General features: G+C 41.4%; 1 long non-coding RNA gene across 1 annotated transcript in view; it reads right to left on the bottom strand.

Moving 5' to 3' along the window:
• The window catches only part of LOC119567250, a 40,956-nt gene extending 21,779 nt beyond the window's left edge, over nt 1-19,177 (bottom strand). The window contains exon 1 of the long non-coding RNA XR_005227187.1: nt 19,066-19,177. This is a non-coding gene — a long non-coding RNA (uncharacterized LOC119567250). The remainder of the gene's footprint in view (nt 1-19,065) is intronic.
• Between the last annotated feature and the right edge of the window lie 2,057 nt (nt 19,178-21,234).

The raw sequence follows: 21,234 nt of genomic DNA, 5'->3' as shown, positions 1-21,234 counted from the left end.
GAACAAAAGTGTTTTTACAGCATATGTTTTTGATTTAGTGACAACACAGTAATTGAATCAGTCAGGATTTGGAAATAGTTGCAGTGTATTGAAAAGAACCTAGGTAGTTTATAAGTGGAAACCGAGAAGTAAATTCAATACACAAAGTTGTAAGTGAACTTTAACCACAATGTTTTTTCCCCTAATCTAAAAATATTTTATTTATAATCTTGTTAAACTAAAATCTCAGGGCATAGATTTTCCTAGGAAGCTCACTGCAGTATACAGCTACAGTAAGTTACATAATGAAAGAAAGAAACTCAAATTCCTGCAAATTGCAGACCTAATATGTTTCCCTAGTGGGGATGAGAAACACATCAATACCATTGTAATGTGTCTACTAATCCTAACAATGAATAGCCAAGAGTGTATGTACCTCTATATAATGAATGAGAATAAAGTCCCTGAAGATTCAATTTGAACTGAAACTGTTTAATGTTGAACTAAGATTGTAGAGTTGTGAATGTCTCATTGATTTAAGCATTGAACAGGTGATGCAATAAAAAACCTGCATGTTAGCATCCCCTAAAGGGGTAAGAAACAAAGAAAACTTATATTGCATGCTAAAATGAGGACTAGTATATACAGCTAACAGCAGCATGTGGGAATTTTCTGTTGTTCTGGAACTTAAACCCACTGGAAAGATTAGGCTCTTGATAGATTAAAACAAACCTGAATGTTTAAACAAATATAACAAACTAGGGAAATGTGTTCTAGATGCAATTACTGTAAGGTGGGTATATAACTGATTGAAAGACCATACTCAATGGTTTGCTATCAAAAATGGGGTGATGTATCTAGTGGAGTCCCACAGGGTTCTGCCCTGGGTCTGGTGCTATTCAATATTTCCATTAACAATTTTGATAATGGAGGGGAGAGTATGCTTATAAAATTGGCAGATGACAGCAAGCTGGAAGGGGTTGCTAGCACTTTGGAGGACAGGGTTAGAATTCATCATAACCTTGACAAATTGAAGAATTGGTCTGAAATCAATAAGATGAAATTCAATAAAGACAAGTGCAAAGTACAACACTAAGCAAGAAAAATTAAATACACAAATGCGAAATGGAGAATAACTGGGGAGTTGGTAATACTGCTGAAAAGGATCTGGGGGTTATAGTGGATCACAATGATGCAGTGGTGAAAAAGATGAATATCGTTCTGGGGTGTATTAACAGGAGTGTTGTATATAAGACACAGGAGGTAATTGTCCTCCTACTTGGCACTGGTGTACTCAGCTGGAGTACTGTGTCTAGTTTTGAGTGCCACACTTTAAGAAAGATGGACAAATTGGAGAGTCCAAAGGAGGGCAACAAAAATGATAAAAGGTTTAGAAAACCTGACCTATGAAGAAAGGTTAAACACACTGGGCATGTTTAGTCTTGAGAAAAGAAGTCTGAGGGGGGAACTTGATAACAGTTTTCAAATATGTTAAGGGCTGTTATCAAGAGGAAAGTGTTCAATTGTCCTCCTTGTCCACTGAAGGCAGGAAAAGAAGTAATGGGCTTAATCTGCAGCAAGGGAGGTTTAGGTTAGATATAAGAAAAAAAACTTTCTAATTGTAAGGATAGTTAACTACTAGAATAGGCTCCCAAGGGAGGTTGTGGAATTCCCATTATTGGAGGTTTTTAAGAACAGGTTGGACAAACTCCTGTCAGCGATGGTCTAGGTTTACTTGGTCCTGCCTAAGCTCATAGGGCTTGACTTGTTGACTTCTTGAAGTCCCATCCAAGCCTACATCTGCCTCTTAGGAAAGATTGCGCTCTGGAGGTTTCAAACTAGGTGGAATTTTCATCACTTTTGATCTTTCTCAGCACATGCTTGTAAACAGAGTTAAGATTATGATGCTAAATTGAAAATGGCCCTGGTGTACCATAAGGAATAATACTATTCAGCTATTCTCTTCCACCTAATAAATTCCAGAGATAATAACTAGGAACTTAAAGTAAATTAGAAGGCTTTGTAACATTAGGACTAATAGTATTGTTGTTACCCATTTTTCAGAGCTTTCATCTTTTAGTTGGTTTCAAAACATGACTTATTTGAATTAATATTTCAGAAACGGAAGCATGTGGCAAGAGGAGAAACTAGGGAAATGGCTGGAATACTGGTGTATGCTGTCACTGATCAGGGATTTTCTGAAATCCTCCCCGTACTATTCTAATCATCACTATGTTCAACCTGTTTTATCTTCCTTTCTCTCCTCTCTTTTAAACCGACACTTTCAATTCTTGGATTTCAATGGAAGTTGTCTATTTTGGGAAAATTGTCCTTGTGCTTTACTGAGTTAGATGATATAGATGATGGTGGCTTTAGGACACAAGACTTCAGTTGTGGAGAGGTGCAAGGAGGGTGAAATTAGGACACCAAAAATATCTCAGACGCCAAAATTGTCAGTTTGAGAAAAGACAGGTGAACATAACATCCGTCATTAAAGTATTATTTCTCCCATTGTGGCTACTTTTTCAAGGAGAATTGGGTTATTCCCATTTTTTTCTGAAAAATCTTGAGGAAATTTGTATATATTCACGAATAATTAGCTTCTCTATTAACTGGGCAAATAATTAAAATATTAGCCAAATTATGTATTTTATCTTGAAATCCATGAAATTATTCAATTTTTATCTGAGTTGCTGTAATCATGATCTTAAAAACACTAGTTTCAGTCATGCAAATTGGAAGATAGATACCTCAAAATATTGTTCTCTTTGTCTCTCACTCGTCCTCTGCCAGACAAACAAAAATCCTCCATTTAATGCTGTTACAGTGCACAACATGTCTGACATATTGCTCAGTATGTAGAGAAAAACTAATTTCGTATTTGGTCAACGGGCATCAGTCAATCAATAGCAACTGGGTTAACTTGCATTTTTTCCAGAGTATATTAGCATTCATATGTCTTTGAAACTTCAAAAATTGCCCATCATTCAGGACCGTTAAATGTCCTGACTTAAATGAAAGAAGACCGAACAAACCTATTCTACAGCCCTAAGCATAGGGTCTGATTCTGCCACTCTTATTTATGTTAAGTAAATAACCTTTACTTATTGCCCAAGAAGTGCTTTTGACTATAAGGAACAAGGTATTATTCAATAAAAGAGTGGTAAAAATTGCCATTTTGTGCATTAGTATTGCAGATAGAGGCCTGTGAACTATTTAATACAAAACTGAAATATAGTTACCATCAGGTTTAAACATACAAAGACAGACAAATTTGGCTTAAAACATTTTTGGGCTCTCTGCATGGTCACAGTTTTTTCTGAGAGACTGTTTTGTAGCATGGCTGTGGTTTAGTTTTGTGATGAAACTTGTGAAACTAGTCAAATGGTAGGTCATCTGGGACCTCAGCGGTGCTTACTGATTTATGCTGCTGACGGTATGGAAGTAAAACTTGCTGAGGCCTGCAAACCTTGAAGAGCTCTGAATAGGGCACCCACATCCCCTCAGTGTGGTTCTCAAGAAGAGGCAGAGAAGTGTTGCTGCTGGGTCAAGACAATAGTAGGAAATGGATGGCAGTTCCCCTCTCATAGGGTGAGGAAAAGGTATGTGAAATCTCCACCTGAGCAGCCAGTGAGATGTTTGTGTGCACACTAAACGTTAAATTTTCAAATTGAAATGATCTCTCACACACACACACACACACACACCCACCCAGAGGGGAGTTAAAGACCAAAAGGAAAAAACCCTATGATTTGATTTAAAAAAAACAAACCTCATGATTTTTGAGGGTCTAACCCATGATTTTTAATCTCTTGAGGTTGGCAATACTGGGAAATGAATCCGTCAAATGTTAGGAAACTTCACAGCAGATTGACAACTAGGCTGCTGACAGTCAGTCTCTGCAGGTTGTCCTCCCAGACTGTTGCTTCTCAGCAATACTATCTGAATTGAATTCATTTGGCACTACCATTGGACATATATGGCTTCCAGAGAGACTTGCGGTATTGCCTGATATGGCTAGAAGGATACTGAAGTCTATTCTTGGAGTAAGAAACCATTTGAGATTAAATTCCATTAGTGCCAAGCCATGGATGCTGGCAATATATCCCTATCTTTTTTTTTTTTTTTTTTTTTTTTTAAGAGATTTAGTTTCCTGCTGAAAGTGTCCTTAAAATGAATTCTGTTTCTCAGACCATCCATTATTGAATCCTGGAAATTTCTTCATTTTAACTGGGATATAAAATAAATGTATTACCTGTATCATATTAGATCCCTGAAATAATGTGAACTCATTTGCTGTTTTGCTTCATTTTAAGGACAAATTTTATAGTAAATTTCAGTTTGACATTACAACATTTCTTTACAACTTTAAAACTTCTTACATTAAAGGGAATAAACTAACTCCAGCAAAATATGCGTTATGCATGTGTGTACTACATAAAGATGTCAAAAGTGCTATAATTATATTTTATTAGGTGTAACTTAACATTTTAATAAATAGTGTCTAGGGCTGATATGAAGAGGCATTTTCATATTGTGAAATAATGCTCAAAATAAGAAAACACACCACTTAGAAAGTTAATGAATCATTTCTATAAGACAAGTGCTTTCTAGAAGTGCAATAGGAGAATTTTATACAGAAGGGGTTCTATCATCTTCTGAAGTGCTCTAATGTTTTAGTGTTCATTCCTTTACTTTGATTTCATAGATTGGTGTGTGTGTGGGTGGAATCTGTATTCTTTGCTTTTTAAACTATGGTTGAAAAAAAGAAGGGCCAGATGTTAAAAGTACATACATTTGTAGGTTGAATCAGTGTGAATACTTCAATGTAATTCACTGCATTCCACTGAAATTATCCAACCATTTTATAATCTTTCAAGTGTATCAAAGTCAATCACTTTTTCTGACAAGTTCTGATAATGTAGGAATGGGCCTAAGCTTTATATTACAATAAAGATTTGTTGAATGTTCACTAACAGTGGTGATACATTTAATTTCTCAGATTGTCTCACTAATAGCCATTTTTATAAGGCAATACAGAATTACTTGCATTAAATCAAGAATTTGACTGGAAGCACAACATACAGCTTATTCAAGCTTGCACACCCAGAAAAGACATTTGTTTATGATTTTATATGAGGTAGCATCTGTTTCTGCCATAAATCATGACAAATATTTTTTCTTTGGGGGTGGGGTGTTTGCAGCAGAAGCAATCAAAGAAGGCAGGTTCACCAATTATTAAATTGATAGAGAGCTTCATCTTTGCATGTGATGGCCATATTCATACATTGACTTCTGTGACAGCGTCGGGCCAGATGGCTATAGGAGAGTAATAGAAGGCAGATATATTAGCCCCAGGCTAAGTATGTCCCTTTTCCCTGGGTGAAGTAACAGGGAAGGTTCTAGAACAATCAGGAACCTTCTGGAGACAATTAAGACAGGCTGATTAGAACACCTGCAGCCAATCAAGAAGCTGCTAGAATCAATTAAGGCAGGCTAATCAGGGCACCTGGGTTTTAAAAAGGAGCTCACTTCAGTTTGTGGTGTGCGTGTGAGGAGGTGGGAGCAAGAGGCACTAGGAGCTGAAAGTGAGAATGCGGACTGTTGGAGGACTGAGGTGTACAAGCATTATCAGACACCAGGAGGAAGGTCCTATGGTGAGGATAAAGAAGGTGTTGGGAGGAGGCCATGGGGAAGTAGCCCAGGGAGATGTAGCTGTTGCACAGATGTTCCAGAAGACATTCTAGACAGCTGCATTCCACAGGGCCCTGGGCTGGAACCCGGAGTAGAGAGCGGGCCAGGGTTCCCCCCAAATCCTCCCAACTCCTGGTCAGACACAGGAGGAGTTGACCTGGACTGTGAATTCAGAAAATGCCAAGCTGAGGGCTACCATGAAGCTCCAAGGCAAGCAAATCCGCCAATAAGCGCAAGGCCTACCAAGGTAGAGCAGGAACTTTGTCACACTTCATTGAGATTAATATGGTTTAAGTATGTCCAAAATATTCAGGTTTTAAATATATACTTCTCACTTTTTTTTTTAAAGCTACACAATTGGTATGATCACTTGGTGTTAGTATGCAATATTAAATGACATTCACCCCTGTACTAAAGGCTTAAGTGATGCATAAGGCCTGTGCTGGCCCTCTTCACTAGAGGTGAATTTCGTTGGCCTAAGATTATTACTCAGCTTTTATTCTGTTGCATGGATCTAGTACAGGGGTGGACAAACTGCAGCCCAGGGGCCACATCTGGCCCTCGAACTCCCGCCAGGGAGCCCTGCAGAGCAGGGCTCCTAGAAGCAGCGGCATGTCCCCCCTCTGGCTCCTATGTCTAAGGGCAAGGAGGGGGCTCCAAATGCAGCCCCCGTTCCAAGTGCCACTCCCGCAGCTCCCACTGGCAGGAACCGTGGCCAATGGGAGCTACAGGGGCGGCGCCTGTGGATGGGGCAGCATGTGGTGCCACCTGATCATGCTTCTGCACAGAAGCCGGAGAGGGGACATGCCGCTGCTTCTGGGAGCTGCTTGAGGTAAGCTCTGCCTGGAGCCTGCACCCCTGACTTCCTCCTGCACCTCAACCCCCTGCCCTAGCCCTGATACCCCTCCTGCCCTGTGATCCCCTCGGTCCCAGCCTAGAGTACCCTCCTGCACCCCCAACCCCTATCCCTAGCCCCACTCCAGAGCCCTCACCCGCACCCCAACCTCCTGCCTCAGTCCGGAGCCTCCTCCCACACCCTGCACTACTCATTTCTGGCCCCACTCCAGAGCCCTCACCCCCTCCCACACCCCAGACCCCAATTTCATGAGCATTCAAGGCCTGCCATACAATTTGCATACCCAGATGAGGCCCTGGGGCCAAAAAGTTTGCCCACCCTGATCTAGTATACCAAATACAAAAAACTGTGATTACAAATTGAGTATGTTGGAAATTAATAAGCTATTACATTCATTGTAAATGCCTACCCCACGCCATGCTTCCTAGGCAGGATGAGTCTTCCTCCTTTTTCTGCCCTCTCTTTTTGGAGTGGCTTTGATTGCATAAGTTAACTTCCCTTTTACTTCTAACTGGTTTATTGAATTAATAAATTTGTGTCCTTAATATAGCCACATACCTGGTTATTCCTGGCATTTTAGGTCATTGTCCAAACTCTCCTAAAGCTTAATGACATTAAACCCGAAGAAGCCTTGAACACCGTAGCATGTCAATGGTAAAGCTTCCTCCTCTTTTTAAGAGTATACTCACAAATACATTCAACTAATGGGGAAAAGCCTGACTAGAATCTACAAAAAAAAAAGCTGAAACTCAAAGATAAGACACAAAATGAGACACACACAACTTCCACAGAAACCAGTAATCAATGGGAGTAGCACACATTTAATAGGAGGGAGAATATTCTAGATACTAGGTTATGACTGGTCCATGCAGAGGTGTGTTGGAGTGTGCAAAAAGCCTTGCCCTCATCTCCGCTCCAGCATGGAATTTAGAACAATCACAATCCTTGCACTTCCTGAATGCTATACCCGTTCAAAGTCAGTGCTGAACACAAGCATTCACCTCCCTAATGGGATATGGGTAGGACTGAGACCATGGCTCTACCCTCTCCCCTGCGTATCAACTAGTGTGTTACTCTTGTGAGAGGGAGCACATGATTAACTTTACCAGTGTGTTTCAGGGGTCACTCTACCTAACCTTCCTGGAGGTATTGTGCCTGGTCCAGTGAGTTGCTGAGTATCTCCTGCAAAGTGTTGAGTATGTTGAACTCCCATTGAAGACAAAGACCCTGATCTCTGGGGCTGTGGTAATGATGACATTAGAGTGTCTTAAAATGTTCTGTAAGTCTGATGTGGCCATTCCAATGGAGGAGAATCATCTGGTGTTACAGGGCTAACAAAGTGGCTCTATAGCAACTCCCCTCCCTGCCAGCTCTAGAACTATTCACAGATGGAGTAATTTACAGCAGCCTGGCTCATTTGTTGTGTGGGGGAATTGGACTTGCACACCCTTAACACATTTATGCTTTCCTGATTCTAGGCTATGAGTTGTTCTGTATGGTCCTCGGGCCTGTTGAGACGACATAAATTATGTCGTCTCAAGGAGCACTTGCACCGCTACACACCTTATGGGTTTGGCTTTATAGCCACCAACTAGCATTAAATACCACAAAAGCTGGTAGCAGTGCAGAACTTTATGCTGTATAGTTGTCTGTTTCTGCAAAGTCCCGAGACTGGGAAACTGCATGCTGCAGTGCCTACTACAGTACAACAGGGTGCATCAGAGACATAGTTTTCAGTTTTAAGCCTGCATTCTCTTTACTTTGCTCATTTAACTTACAGCTTTATTATATATGTATGTTCTAAAATGCAAGGGGCCCTTCCTGTTTGTCCATTGTTTTTGGTGATTTAATTACCTGTCTAGATTGAAGGTGTGACACAGTTTTAGTTTTGTTCTATAGCTAACAGCACACATTCCCATAAAGTAATAAGTAGATGTGAAGGCTAGAGACTGGTCTTTGGATGTCTCCCAAAAGGTAGCCTATATAATCGTGTGTTGCAACCAGCAAATGCTAGAGAGTATGGGATTCTAGCCAGAACAACTACTTTCCATTCCAATACAGATATACTTGCCCAGGCAGTTCTATTTAGGGCTGTTTCTCCTCAAAGAGCAAATTACTTATAAATATTTATGTGCTAGAGATAAAATATTTTACTCCAAATTTATCTTAATTCTACTATCTCAAAGACAAGACAGCAATTCTAGCAAGGAAAAGATACAATATGTTTTAAAATGTGTGACTTACTAAAATGAATCTATTACCTGAATCTTTGAAGTAAGCCTTTCAGTAGCTCAGAATGAGATGGTATGTTCTTGGAATCATGGGGCTGAACAGCTTAATGTCAACTTTTCAGTTCATTAGGACTTATGGAGTGGTTGCAAACTTCTCATCTGGATCTGAAGCATAGTCACACAGAAGCAAGTGACAAAGGTCCTACAGGATTTGGCCCTTGTGCTCAAAGTCTCCCAATTGTGAGCCATGTCACAATGGACATAATCTTGCTGTCTTTATAGAGACAAATCCTCCTGTTCTAGTCACTGCAAGTTTTGTTTCTATCAAGAATCCAGTGTAAGATTCCACGAGAAAGTTACACAAAGGTGCATGGCCTCTGCTATTCAGGGGGCCTGATTGTGTAAAGTGCTGAAGTCAATGGGAATTCAGGACACACAGTATCTACCCATGTCAGGTGCAAGACGACATGAGATGGTTATATTCCTTGTTTTTTGGAATGCTTGTTATGTCATTTTAAACATGGTCTGCCCAAAGTGTGAAAAACTTTTTGAAGATTTTTTCAATGCATGTTGGTAAGTGACTAAATCTGCTTTGTATCACTGTAGGTGAATATTTCATAATGCATATGGTGAATTCCTTCCTTACCAATTCCTACCTTGGACAAAGGACAAGCATTGCAATGACTAAACATTGATGTGTACAGAAACTACTTATTTAAGTAGATTTCAGTGATTGCAAAGAGGTATTTGTTAAGTATGCATAGTTAGCTAGGAAGCAGAAAAAGAAAGTGTTATTGATGTAAGTTGCCTTCAAATTTCGTCATTGCTATTGATCAGGAAAATGTAAAGTAGACTTGTAGAAACACACTGATGCTCTGAAAATATTAATAGGACACAAACAAGAAAAGATGCCTTGAGTAGTCAAACAAATAGAATCATTAAAAAAAAAGATGGAAAAAATTTATTAGGGCATCTAGCCAATGTCTCTGCCAATACAGGTGTTTTCCAGACTTTAGTCTCCAGTGCTTAATGCAGTCCAGGTTTAAATGACCTGGTGATAGTTACTGGGCAGACCAGTAGACCCGCTAAATCAACCGCAGTGTCGATCCTCTGGTAAGTGTAAACAAGCCCTTAGATCTGCTTTAGAACTTAATTTTTTCATTGGGTCATAACTCAGTGGCTGGGGTATTGGGAATTAGATCATTTCCCACCTATCTGAGTTGGGGTTAGGTATGGGGTGATAAACACATTTAATTGTTCAATGTCAGTGTATTACTAGGCACTGACTCCATAGAGAAGTGTCACAGTACAGTGATGAACAGAGGTTTAGCAGCCAAATGCCCATGTTTCTTCTGCCCTTCAGTGTTAGCCTTTAGCTGTTTTGTCCTTTATAGCATAAGAATGATAAATAAAAACACAGCAGCTGCACTTTTACTCAGCAAATGAGTAAAAAATAAATAAATAAAAAACTCAACTATCTACAGGCAAGTAAATCAAATTCTGCTATGGTAAAACTTTAAATATTCACTGAATTCTGAATTTACTTTGGATATATTGGACTATAAAGTCATGTCTTCGGTTATATCTCTGGGTAGTGCTCATTCTAAAGTTTCAGTGCTGCTGTCAAATATTGAATCCTTTGATTTTTAATTAAAAATGTTCATCTTGAGAGACTGTAAGACTCCTTGCTTGAAGATAAATTTCAGTACTTTATGTCTTTGAAGTATGTATTTTCTAGCAATAATAGGTGCTATACTCCGTAATGTTGTCAGTGCCCCGTCCATTTCTTCTGAAATGCTTTCCCAGAATGATAAAGTGGGGGGGGGCCTTGATGTTTCTGCATTACTTTAAATGCTCAATAGAATGTTCAAATGCCTTTGGTTGCCATGCCGTGAAATTCACTATAAATTGTTGTTCATGATGCAGCACACAGTCCTTCAGAGATAGTAGTAAACCTGTTAATAAGTGTAAAATGAAAACTGGATATGAGAGAGGGCACTGGGTACTTTGCTGTTATCACTAGAAGCAATTCTATCATGTAAATTTTTTTAAAAAATTGAATTTAATGCCAGTGAAAGCCGCTTTGAAGAGTAATGTCTCCTCTCCACAGAAGCCAAAACAAGGGCATCATCAACACAGTTCCCCAGAAATGCCCATCAGTGAGTATCCTCATCCACTGCCCTGTAAGAGGTTAGTTCACCTGGTCTATTTAGTCCTTGTCCTCGTGCCTGAGATTACAATAACTGGCATCCTTGTTGGCAAAGACAGGGCTGTTTTGTTATATAGACACCTGTCTACTAAGAACAAGACTGAGATCACCAAACTGCTACCAGCTAGCCACTGATTTCAGCCACTTCTGCTGTAGAACCTGATCTGCATTTGTTGGCACAGAGAATGTTAAATTGCACAGGCTATTGTAGCCTTCTTTGCTGCATCCCCCATTGAAATACACCCAGAAGGCGAGGAGCCTGCAGTAGATTGAGAAGCCATTTTTCTCCTGGTTTCTTTGTGATACTGAAAGTTCAGGGATGTTGTGTGAGACTGTTCTTGAGGCATATGCATCTTAGACTGCAAACAAATTGCTAGGAATCTTCAGAAAAAGACTGTTCTGTGGACATTTTCAGGATAGTTTTTCAGGACTAGAGAAATTTGATAAATTTTGAATAAATTTATGAACTTTTTGGATATTTTTATGAACTTATCCTGATCTCTGAACCTTCCGAGATTGACTCATCCTTAAAGATGAGCTGCAGTTTGTTGGCTCTAGGGCTCTGAGCCTCAGTATTTGGTAAGATTTTGCAGGCAGATTATTGAAGACCTTGTAAATCATTGGCAGTATGTTTATCTGTGTATAGTTTCAGTTCTTAAAAAAAGTTAATTTCTCTCACCCTGTTTTGACATTTCATTATCACTGTCAACATGTCTAAGGCTTCAAGACTCCGAATGGAGAAAGTAAACATCAGATGTGATGAAGAATTGTGTTGGAGAAACTATTTGATTATTTTCATTTAACAGTACCATATTTCTTCACAGATGAAAGAACCAAAGTCACATGGACAGTATCTATGCCAAAATAAGATATAACTGGGTGAAAACCCAAGCTTAATACTGATTATTAGCCCTTCATCTATACTTCTGCTTGCTTGGAACTAAATGTAAACAAGTGGCATTATATTTTAGTACTGAAAATCCATTTTTGGGGATAAATACAACTCCCATCATATTATAAAAACAGACAGCGTCTAGATCCATCCTCTTTGGAACTTCCTTTCAGGTAGTTGAAAGCAGCTATCAAATCCCTCCTCATTCTTCTCTTCTGCAGACTAAATAATTCCAGTTCCCTCAACCTCTCCTCATAAATCATGTGCTCCAGCCCCCTAATCATTTTTGCCCTCCGCTGGACTCCTTCCAGTTTTTCCACATTCCTCTTGTAGTGTGGGGCTCAAAACTGGACACAGTACTCCAGATGAGGCCTCACCAATGCCGAATAGAGGGGAATGATCATGTTCCTTGATCTGCTGTACACAACATTGCACATCTATTGTAAAGGGATAACAAAGTAGCTCATTAAAACTTTAGCACTGTTATTGAATTTGGAGCCTTCATTTGTCATGCATGCATACAGAAATTATGCATTCTAGCTAGACAATATAAGACAGATTATTTATGATTTCTAATGAAAGACATCTGCAATGTACTAATAGAATTAATCCTACTGTAGGTGTTCATTTGAGTTGTTAACTAGCTGGAAAAAATTACAGGCCTCATATGTATGGATTAAAAGTGTTCAGCAGGGCAATTTTTGTTTGAAACCTTCTTTGTCATTATAAAGCACATCAGTTGTCTTAAATGTTTTATCTTTCACTTGTCTTTACAAATTTAAGAATTGTTATGGGAAAGCTTGGTACTAGATCTGACCTTGTCGAGATTATATTTATTCTTATAATTGTTTTGGATTTCTGTACATTCATCCCTTTGTGTCTAAGGAAGAATGGGCAGGACTTCCTTTAAAGCAGTGGTCCCCAACCGGCAGATCGTGATCGACTGGTCAATCCTGGAGACTCTCCCAGTCGATTGTGATCTCTGTCTGCTAAAAGTCCAGCGGTGTAGCGGGGCTGCTGCTAAGGCAGGCTCGCTGCCTGTTCTGGCCCCACACCGCTCCCAGAAGCGGCCATCACACCCCTGTGGCTTGTGGGGGGTTGTTAGGGGTCTCCACGCGCAGCTCCTGCCTGCAAACACCATGTTCACAGCTCCCATGACCCAGGAACGGGGAACTGCGGCCAATGGAAGCAGTGGGGGCAGTGCGTGCAGAGAGGGGCATCACATGGAGCCATGTGCTACCCCAGAGGCTGCAGGGGGTGCGTTGGCCCCTTCCGGAGCAGCATGGGGCTGGGGCAGGCAGGAAGCCTGCCTTAGCCCCACCGTGCAACCGCCCGAGATAAGTGCCGCACGGCAGGAGCCTGCACCCCCCAACCCCCAGTCCTGAGCTCCCTCCTGGAGCTAGTATCCCGTACCCCCTCCTGCACCCCAACACTCTGCCCCAGCCCTGAGCCCCCTTCTGCACCCAAACTCCCTCCCAGAGTTTGTACCCCTCACACCCTCCTGCCCCAGGCTCAGCCCAGAGCCCCCTCCCACACCCCAAATCCCTTGGCCCCAGCCCAGAGCCCGCACCCCCTCCCAAATCCCAACCTCCTGCCTCAGCCTGGTGAAAGTGAGTGAGGGTAGGGGAGAGTATACGACAGAGAGAGGGGGGATGGAGTGGGGTGGGGCTTGGCTTCGGGGAAGGGTTGTGGTAGATCCTGGGTTGCACTTAAATTCAAAAAAAGTGATCTTGTGCATAAAAAGATTGGAGACCACTGCTTTAGAGTTTGGTATAGCCAGTCCCCAGTTGGCCAGAGGGGTGTCTCTAACGTGCTATGAGCTATTCCTTCCCCCACGGCAATAGTACAGTGCCCCTAATATTACATCACAGTGGATCAGTACTGAGTGAAAGGAAAGTCGCATACAGGTTCCCCAACTCTTCAGGGTCCTACATTTTCCTGGGATGTCTTCCATCCAAGTTCAGACTAGATTTAACCCATCTTAGTTTATGTGATGGTATAGCTACAAGTTCACAGTTCAAGATTTGCAGGCATATTATTCAACATCTATATGAAAGTGTTGGGAGAACTGATGAAACGGGACGAAGTGCCAACAGTACGCACTCTACGCATCATTTATCTCAAACATAAACGCCACCAAAAGCAGCTTTTTCAATACCCAAAATCAGTATATGCATGAAAGAGAATAGGGGAAAGACTGGGGTGTTGCTGGTAGAAGAGGAAAATGCTTAGAACAGTTTGCTTTCAAACTCTTTAACATCCTCTTCTGTCAAAGGGCATCTGTTCTCAGTAGAGCTGGTTGAAACTTGGAATTCCTGTTTTGCAGGAAATTTCAACATCTCAGAATTAGATTTTATTCTGAACTGAATAAAAATATTTTTGAAATTTCCTGTGAAAGGGAAATTAAAAAAACTGTTTTGAAAATTGCTTCAGAAAAAAAATCAATTTTGTTTCAAAAGGAAATTTGTTTAGAATTTTCTCATTTTACATTTATTATTTTTACATTACTTTGACAGTAGTATGTAATGACATGTAATATCATATCAAGTCATGTAATGTATAATATGATGTGCTTTGTCATTTTATGGCATAATAGTTTATGAAGGTATTCTGAGTATGCTTTTTCACTGCAGTTTTTAAAACATGTTATAGGTTATTTTAAAATCATATTTTTATGACTTCATTGATGAACTTTTAAAAATAGACCCCCAGGGAGCACATTTAGAAACATAAAAGACTTAAGGGTAATTTGATATGTACGTCAAAAGTTGACAGTCTTTCTCCAGCATGTCTTTTTTAAGCTTTATTTGACAGTCGTTTTTATATAGCATCTGACATTCAGTCTGTCGCTTTTTATATCTCTGAAATCATTTCAGTCTGTTTTTAAACTACATGTACAAATATTTTATCAATTCATAATGTCTTTTCCTAGCCACACAAAATTAATGTTACCTTATTTGAATATTCTAAACAGCTATCATCCATTTAGGTTTGTCTTGACTTTTATTTTTGTCTCAGGGTGTCTCTTCTGGCTGGTTGGAAATCCAAGTTTCTGCTCTGTGGGAAATTCCAACAATTTGAAATTTGTTTTGTTCTGAATTGGAATGAATAGGTGGAATTGGGTCTACACAGCAACTTAGTGCACCGCAGGATAGTATGCTATAGATTTATAACCTGACTTGTCATGCACTAATTCTCTGTATAGACAAGCCCTTAAATATTAACAGAATTTTGGCTATTGCAGGCCCAAATCTCTTTATCAATACTATATTCTTATTAAAATAACTCAGTTACTCCAAGTAAGAACTCAATAAGGACCTCAAGATTAGGCCCATAAAGAATAACTTTACTATACTAACAAATATGCCAAGCAAACATAGGAATAGGTAGTACAATCAATCTCAACAATAGCCATAGATCAAAATTGATTACTTTCAGTCCCTGATAGGCATGAAATACAAAATCATGTTGTTGTAAATCATAAGGGTCTGTGTATCCAATCCATGCACACAATTCCTGCTGCCATCAAGGACTTTACTGAATATGGTCTTTAGGGGATAAGAGAAATAGATATGAAGAATAACTGGTTTGGGACTAAGTTTGAACAGTTTATGCTAAGAGTTTGAAAAATGTAACATTTAGTACACATCTATATTTGGTATTGGTCTAGGAATAGACAGAAGTAGGAGCAAAGCAGTAAAGGAATGTCTGATTACATTTAGCGTAGAGAAGAGAAAGGGAAAGTTAACTCTGTTACCACTAAACATAAGAATGATTATTGTGACTTACATTTATAGACTGGAATCCTTAGGGTTGAAAGCCAAAGTATATTATAAACAGACTCACATGCTATCTATATAGTAAGAATTGCTTCACACCCCTTTGGGGTGATATCTAACAACTGCTTTTAATAACACTACACAACAGTTGACAAGAAGTGAAAAGTACTTGACTCAATGGCAACCACAGAGCTAATCTTAGGTAAACAGAATATAATTACTTGAGTTACAATTTGAGCAGGACACAACAGTTAACTGCTACCATTGTGAACTATGCTATGGGATCTTTAATAATGACAAATGGCAAAAATCTCAGTGAAAAGCCATAAATTATGTCCTTTTAGCTTGTTATATGGATGACAATGACCAAAAATGCGGTGTATTTATTTCATCCGTCTTGGTTTGGTTGACATGTATCAGTGATATTGAAGGTTGAAAGTTCATCAGTTGTTTGAAACTGAAATGCTTTTAGCTATGTGCCAGGGTAAAATGAGTAGCTCTGCCTCAGAAGGTCAATACCAGAATTATTCATCTTTCTTCTGTTAGCAAAGTCAGGCATCACAAATGATTATCAACTCCCCCCTGTTTCTTCTCCATAGTTATCAAATTAGCCTTCTGCAGTTAGAGAGAAACATCACTGTTTACATGTTGCTGCCTGGAGTGTACCTTAATTGACGCTTTGTAGATTATATTGTTGTATTTGATTCCTGGAAAGCACTTTTCAGAATGTACAGCTTCCTCTGAAGTGCTACTGATGGGCACTAAAATCCATATGCACTTCATGTCTGTCCTTAAGCCACTTTATTGGTTGTTTGTGGAACTCCAAATTTATATCAGAATTTGATCAAAGCGGTTCAAGAATTAGAACCATTGTAGCTGTCTGGCATCAGCTTTCATGAGTGTGTATATACTTTACGATCTGCAGGTACCACATAGTTAAACACCCAAATATGATATACTCTAATTGTAGAGACCAGGGGTCTTAGACCCTGCTAGCATCACATATTAATCCACTCCTAAACAATCTTTGAGCATTTCAAACAAATTTGAGACATTATTTCAATTTGGCTTTGTTCTGCTTTTCCTAGTCCAGTTGAATACACACATTTAACTTATTTTCTCTCAAATGTTCTCCAGGATGCACTGTGGAAAAGATGCTCCTTTTTGTGCATCTGATGACTGACTGGTGAGGTTTTTTTTTTAAACCTTGCATTTATACAGGATGAAAGGCAAGCTCTGTGATATATGCAGATAATGAAGAATGAAATACTATCATTAAAATAAAAATACACACTTTGGGACTTCGTATTGCATTTTAAGAGAAACATTTTTAGATGAACTGGCAACTCCATTAATGACAGTTTTTTGGTATCAGAAGAAAAATGTTAAATAGTTCTAATCTGGCATTGAGGAGGGATAAGAAGATGGGACATCAGCATGACTAGTGATTTTCAGTGCCTTGATTTTTTTGGTGCCCAACTTGAGACATTTGAGTGCCCACCCTCTGAAAAATGGGTCCTTCAAGCATCATAGGTGGAACACTGTAAAGGGGCGCAGACTCACCCAGCAGCACCTCCTGCTGGTCATCCAGGAATTAGCTCTTTCACCAGCTCCGGAGCACCTTCTGCTGGTGTCGCGCCATCACTGGCCCCCGTGTCGCTCCTGGTGCCCTTTTACCTGGGGTGTTGTCCCCTTGCAATACTCCCACACGCTTCCTGGGTCTCCCCTCCCTGGGGAACTCCCACCCTCTATCCCCCCCTTGCCTCAGTCTATGGACTACTGCCAGTCACCATCTAGCCCCCAGTTTCACTGGGGTCAACTGCAGTCTGTACAAGCCAGTCATCACAGGCAAGGGAAGTTTGGACCTGCTGCCTTTCCCTGCAACCCAGTACTTCCCCAGCCCTGCTCCACTGATAGGCACCCTGCTCAGCTCCCAGCAGTCAGGCCCCTCCTCTCAACATCTAGAGAGAGACTGTCCTCCTGGCCCACTGCCCTCTTATAAAGGCCAGCTGGGCCGTGATTGGGGTGTGGCCACAGCTGAAGCTGCTTGGCCAATCAGCTTTTCCCCAGCAGCAGCCCTCTCCCGGGCTGCTTTTAACCCTTTTCTCCAGGAGTGGGGCAATTGCCCCACTCCAGGCACCAAAATCATGAGTCACCTTTGGAAATCCTGGCTGGAGGGTTGCTGTTATTTTATTTTATTGACAGTGCTCAAAAGTGTGTTAGTTGCTTTGCAGAACAAACAGAAAGGCATGTTCCGAACCTAAGTAGGTTACAATCTAACTTTAGAATTGATATAAACAGTGAGAGTGAAAATAATAGAGAACATGGTTGAGGAAGGACTGTGGATACAGCAATAAAATCACATGGTTACTCAGTTATGGCTTGTATACATCATGATGATACCATTAAAGTGAATTGTTTTGTGTTATTGTTCCTCTCTTTTTGTTCCATTTTATTCATGCAGTGCCAAAGTCCTCACACCGCTCAGTTTTTACGCAGGCCTTACTCAACCAGGCCATTGGAAATTTTGTCTGAATAGAGACTGAGGAAAAATTGAGCAAAAAATTTTGAATTTGTCCTGCAGAAAGAAATAGTATTGGTGAAATTCACCCTTGTGGAGAGTGCCAGCACAGGCGGAATCAAATCCATTTAAGCCCTCAGAGTATGGGAAGATTGTGTATTCAAGTTCAAAAAGTTTGTACAATTTAAATTCAGCCAGAACATTTCTGGGTGGGACTTTAATGACTCCTATGCCTTGTGCTGCACAGAGATGAATTTCACCTGAAAAGAGCACTTCTGCTTTTTCATTACAAAAATTATAACACGTGAATGATGAGAGCACACTGACTGGTATGTGTGTGGTGGGGTGAGGGCCAGTTCTCAAGTCCCTGTTTGATTTCTATTCACAATGACATATGTTCTTCCTTCACCTTAGACCACATATCCATCTGCTTTTGCACAAGCCTTCAGTTCTAATCCCCAAAATACAGGCAGAATGTTTAATTCACTGTTCTGTTAATGAATCAGGTTCCCCAATCCTTCCTTTGCTTGGGAATACATTTGCTTAATAGATTTTGCTCATTGAAATGTATAAAGATTTATTGTGCAGGGCTCTGAATTACCTTTTGGACACGCACTGGTAGGACAGGGTGTTTGGCTATCAGGATAGATAAGAGGTATAGTTCTAATGCCGCTACCACAGGAGAAGAGGAACTAGGGTGACCAGATGTCCTGATTTTATAGGGACAGTCTGGGTTTTTGGGTCTTTTTCTTATATAGGCTTCTATTACCCCCCACCCCCTGTCCCGATTTTTCACATTTGCTGTCTGGTCACCCTAAGAGGAACCCAGATGTGTTTAGAACTAGAATTTATACTTCCTTCTGACTTTTTCTCAGGAAAAAGAGAAAAATAAATCATATGTTACCTTCTTTAAACCCCAGTGGTGTTTTCTGTCCTCCTCTGCCTTAGGTCCTTCCTTGCCACTCTCCCTTTCAGCTTACTGAGTTGTTTATCCTCTTGCCTGGTCTGTTTTCTGGTCATATCTGTTTGCAACAACCCACGTGAATAGAGCAGATGGTTAGAAAAGGAAACTACTAAGCAGTGTGAGTAGTATAAGGGGAAGTGGGAAAACACAGGAGAGTGGAAAGAGAAAGGAGAAATAATTATCTAATAATATTGCTTGTGCAGAATCCAAAGGGAATGCTATAATTCAGTGAAGTCTTGCAAGAAGAAGCAGATGTTATAGAGAGGAAAGCTATGAATAAAAAAGGGTAACAGGAGCTAAGAGGGAGGCTCTGAGAGGTTTATAAGAGTTGAAGGAGGATTTTAAGCAGCCAGGGGAGCTGAGAGAGAATAGCTGACAATAGGAGAGGGGAACTAAGGGTATGTCTACACTGCAAAAAAAACAGCAGCAGCAGCAGCGAGTCTCAGAGCCTGGGTCAACCAACTTAAGCACTCCCTTGCCGGGTTTCAGAGCCCGAGCTCCAGCCCATGTGGGAATGACGAGACCTGAGGCAGGAGCATCTACACTGCTATTTTTAGCCCCAGAGCAAGTTGCCAAGTCAGTTAACCTGGGCTCAAAGACTTGTTGCTGTGGGTTTTTTTTGTTTTTGCAGTGTTGATGTACCCAGGGCCGGATTAACCTTTTGTGTGCCCAGCACCAAACATATTTGTGGGCCCCCATGTGGTTGTGATGGCCCCCTTCCAAGTGTGGGCCCGGCGTGACAGCACCATTGATGCCATAGTAAATGTCGTATTGCTGGGATGGGGATGAAAACATTTATTCAAAAACAAAATAAGATATTTGAAGCCACATTTGATTGAGACCTCCACTCAGCCCATAGAGAACAAACTGAGCTAACATCAGTGTACCCAGAGTACCACTGAATTTGTTTTGTGTGGAAAGGGGTTGTTTGTTAGTTTTGTCTTTTTTGTTTAAACACTCAGGGCCTGGTTGGGACTTTGAACACAAGTTCTTAATTAACACACTTATGAGCCATATTAAGCCTGGATGTAGCAGTCAGGGGTGTCGCACCTGCATCTCCCCAGCACCACCTCCTCCACCCAAAATTATGTTTCGTAAATACATTTTTTGAAAGCTGCATTTTCTACTTTGGTACAATAATGTTTCCAAAACTTTGGGGCAGAGTGTGGGGAGTAAAATTGCTGGTGCTCATCTTTTGCAGGGAGAAAATGACACTGAGAGACACACACACACTTTACCACAAAGGCTACCACAATCCAGCCTCAAGCTCCTACCCCAACCTTCACACCTGGGCTCTCCCCCTCCCCCCATCCCTCCTACTGTCCCCACCCCACACAACTAACCCCCTAAGAAAGGCTTTCCTCAATCTCCCTGCTACTGCCCCCACCCCACTTTCACCCCAGGACTGTCACCTCCCTCCCTTCTGCTGCCCCTCCACACTGAGCCAACCGCCACCTTCAACCCAGACTCTCTCGTCCCTCCCTCTGCCCCCTGCCACACCAACTCCCACCTTAACACCCTGCTTCTCCTACAGCCCCCACACAGAGTCACTGCCAGCTCCTCCATTGCACCCAGACTTTCCCCACAACTGTCCCTTTTCCCCCAAACCGCACTGTGTCCCCTCCCCTCTCCGGATTGCAGGGGGGCAGTTTCTGGGCATTCCCACTGGCAGGGGGTGCAGCAGCTAGCACCGACAAGCCCCACTGTCACCACCACCCTGCTCCCAGGGACCACAGACAACCACCCCCCACCCTGAAGTGCAGGGTCGAGACAGTGCCCAGGTGTCTCTGGGCATCACGGTCACTGGGGGGCTGTCCACAGCTCCCCACTGCCCCAGGAGAGTGAGGGAGACTCAGGGTGGGGGGAGCCAGGAGCTCCAAGGGGGAGGGAGCGAGGGCGCAGCAGGATTAGCGCCGGGAACCCTCTCCCTGCACCAGACCATTTCCTTGCTTGGGGTTTCTTTTTGGTCCGCTCTGATCACTTCAGCTGGGGCAGCTGGTAGCATGGCGCGGGGCATTCTGGGACTAGTAGTGCAGCAGACAGCACAGGGTCCAGGGCCCCAGCGGAACACAGCGACCTGCAAACTACAACTCCTAGCACACCCTGCAA

This window comes from Chelonia mydas, chromosome 10, assembly GCF_015237465.2.
Source record: "Chelonia mydas isolate rCheMyd1 chromosome 10, rCheMyd1.pri.v2, whole genome shotgun sequence".
NCBI lineage: Eukaryota > Metazoa > Chordata > Testudines > Cheloniidae > Chelonia > Chelonia mydas.
The sequence above is the reverse complement of the archived record's forward strand: the minus strand, read 5'-3'. Positions and strand labels throughout refer to the sequence as shown.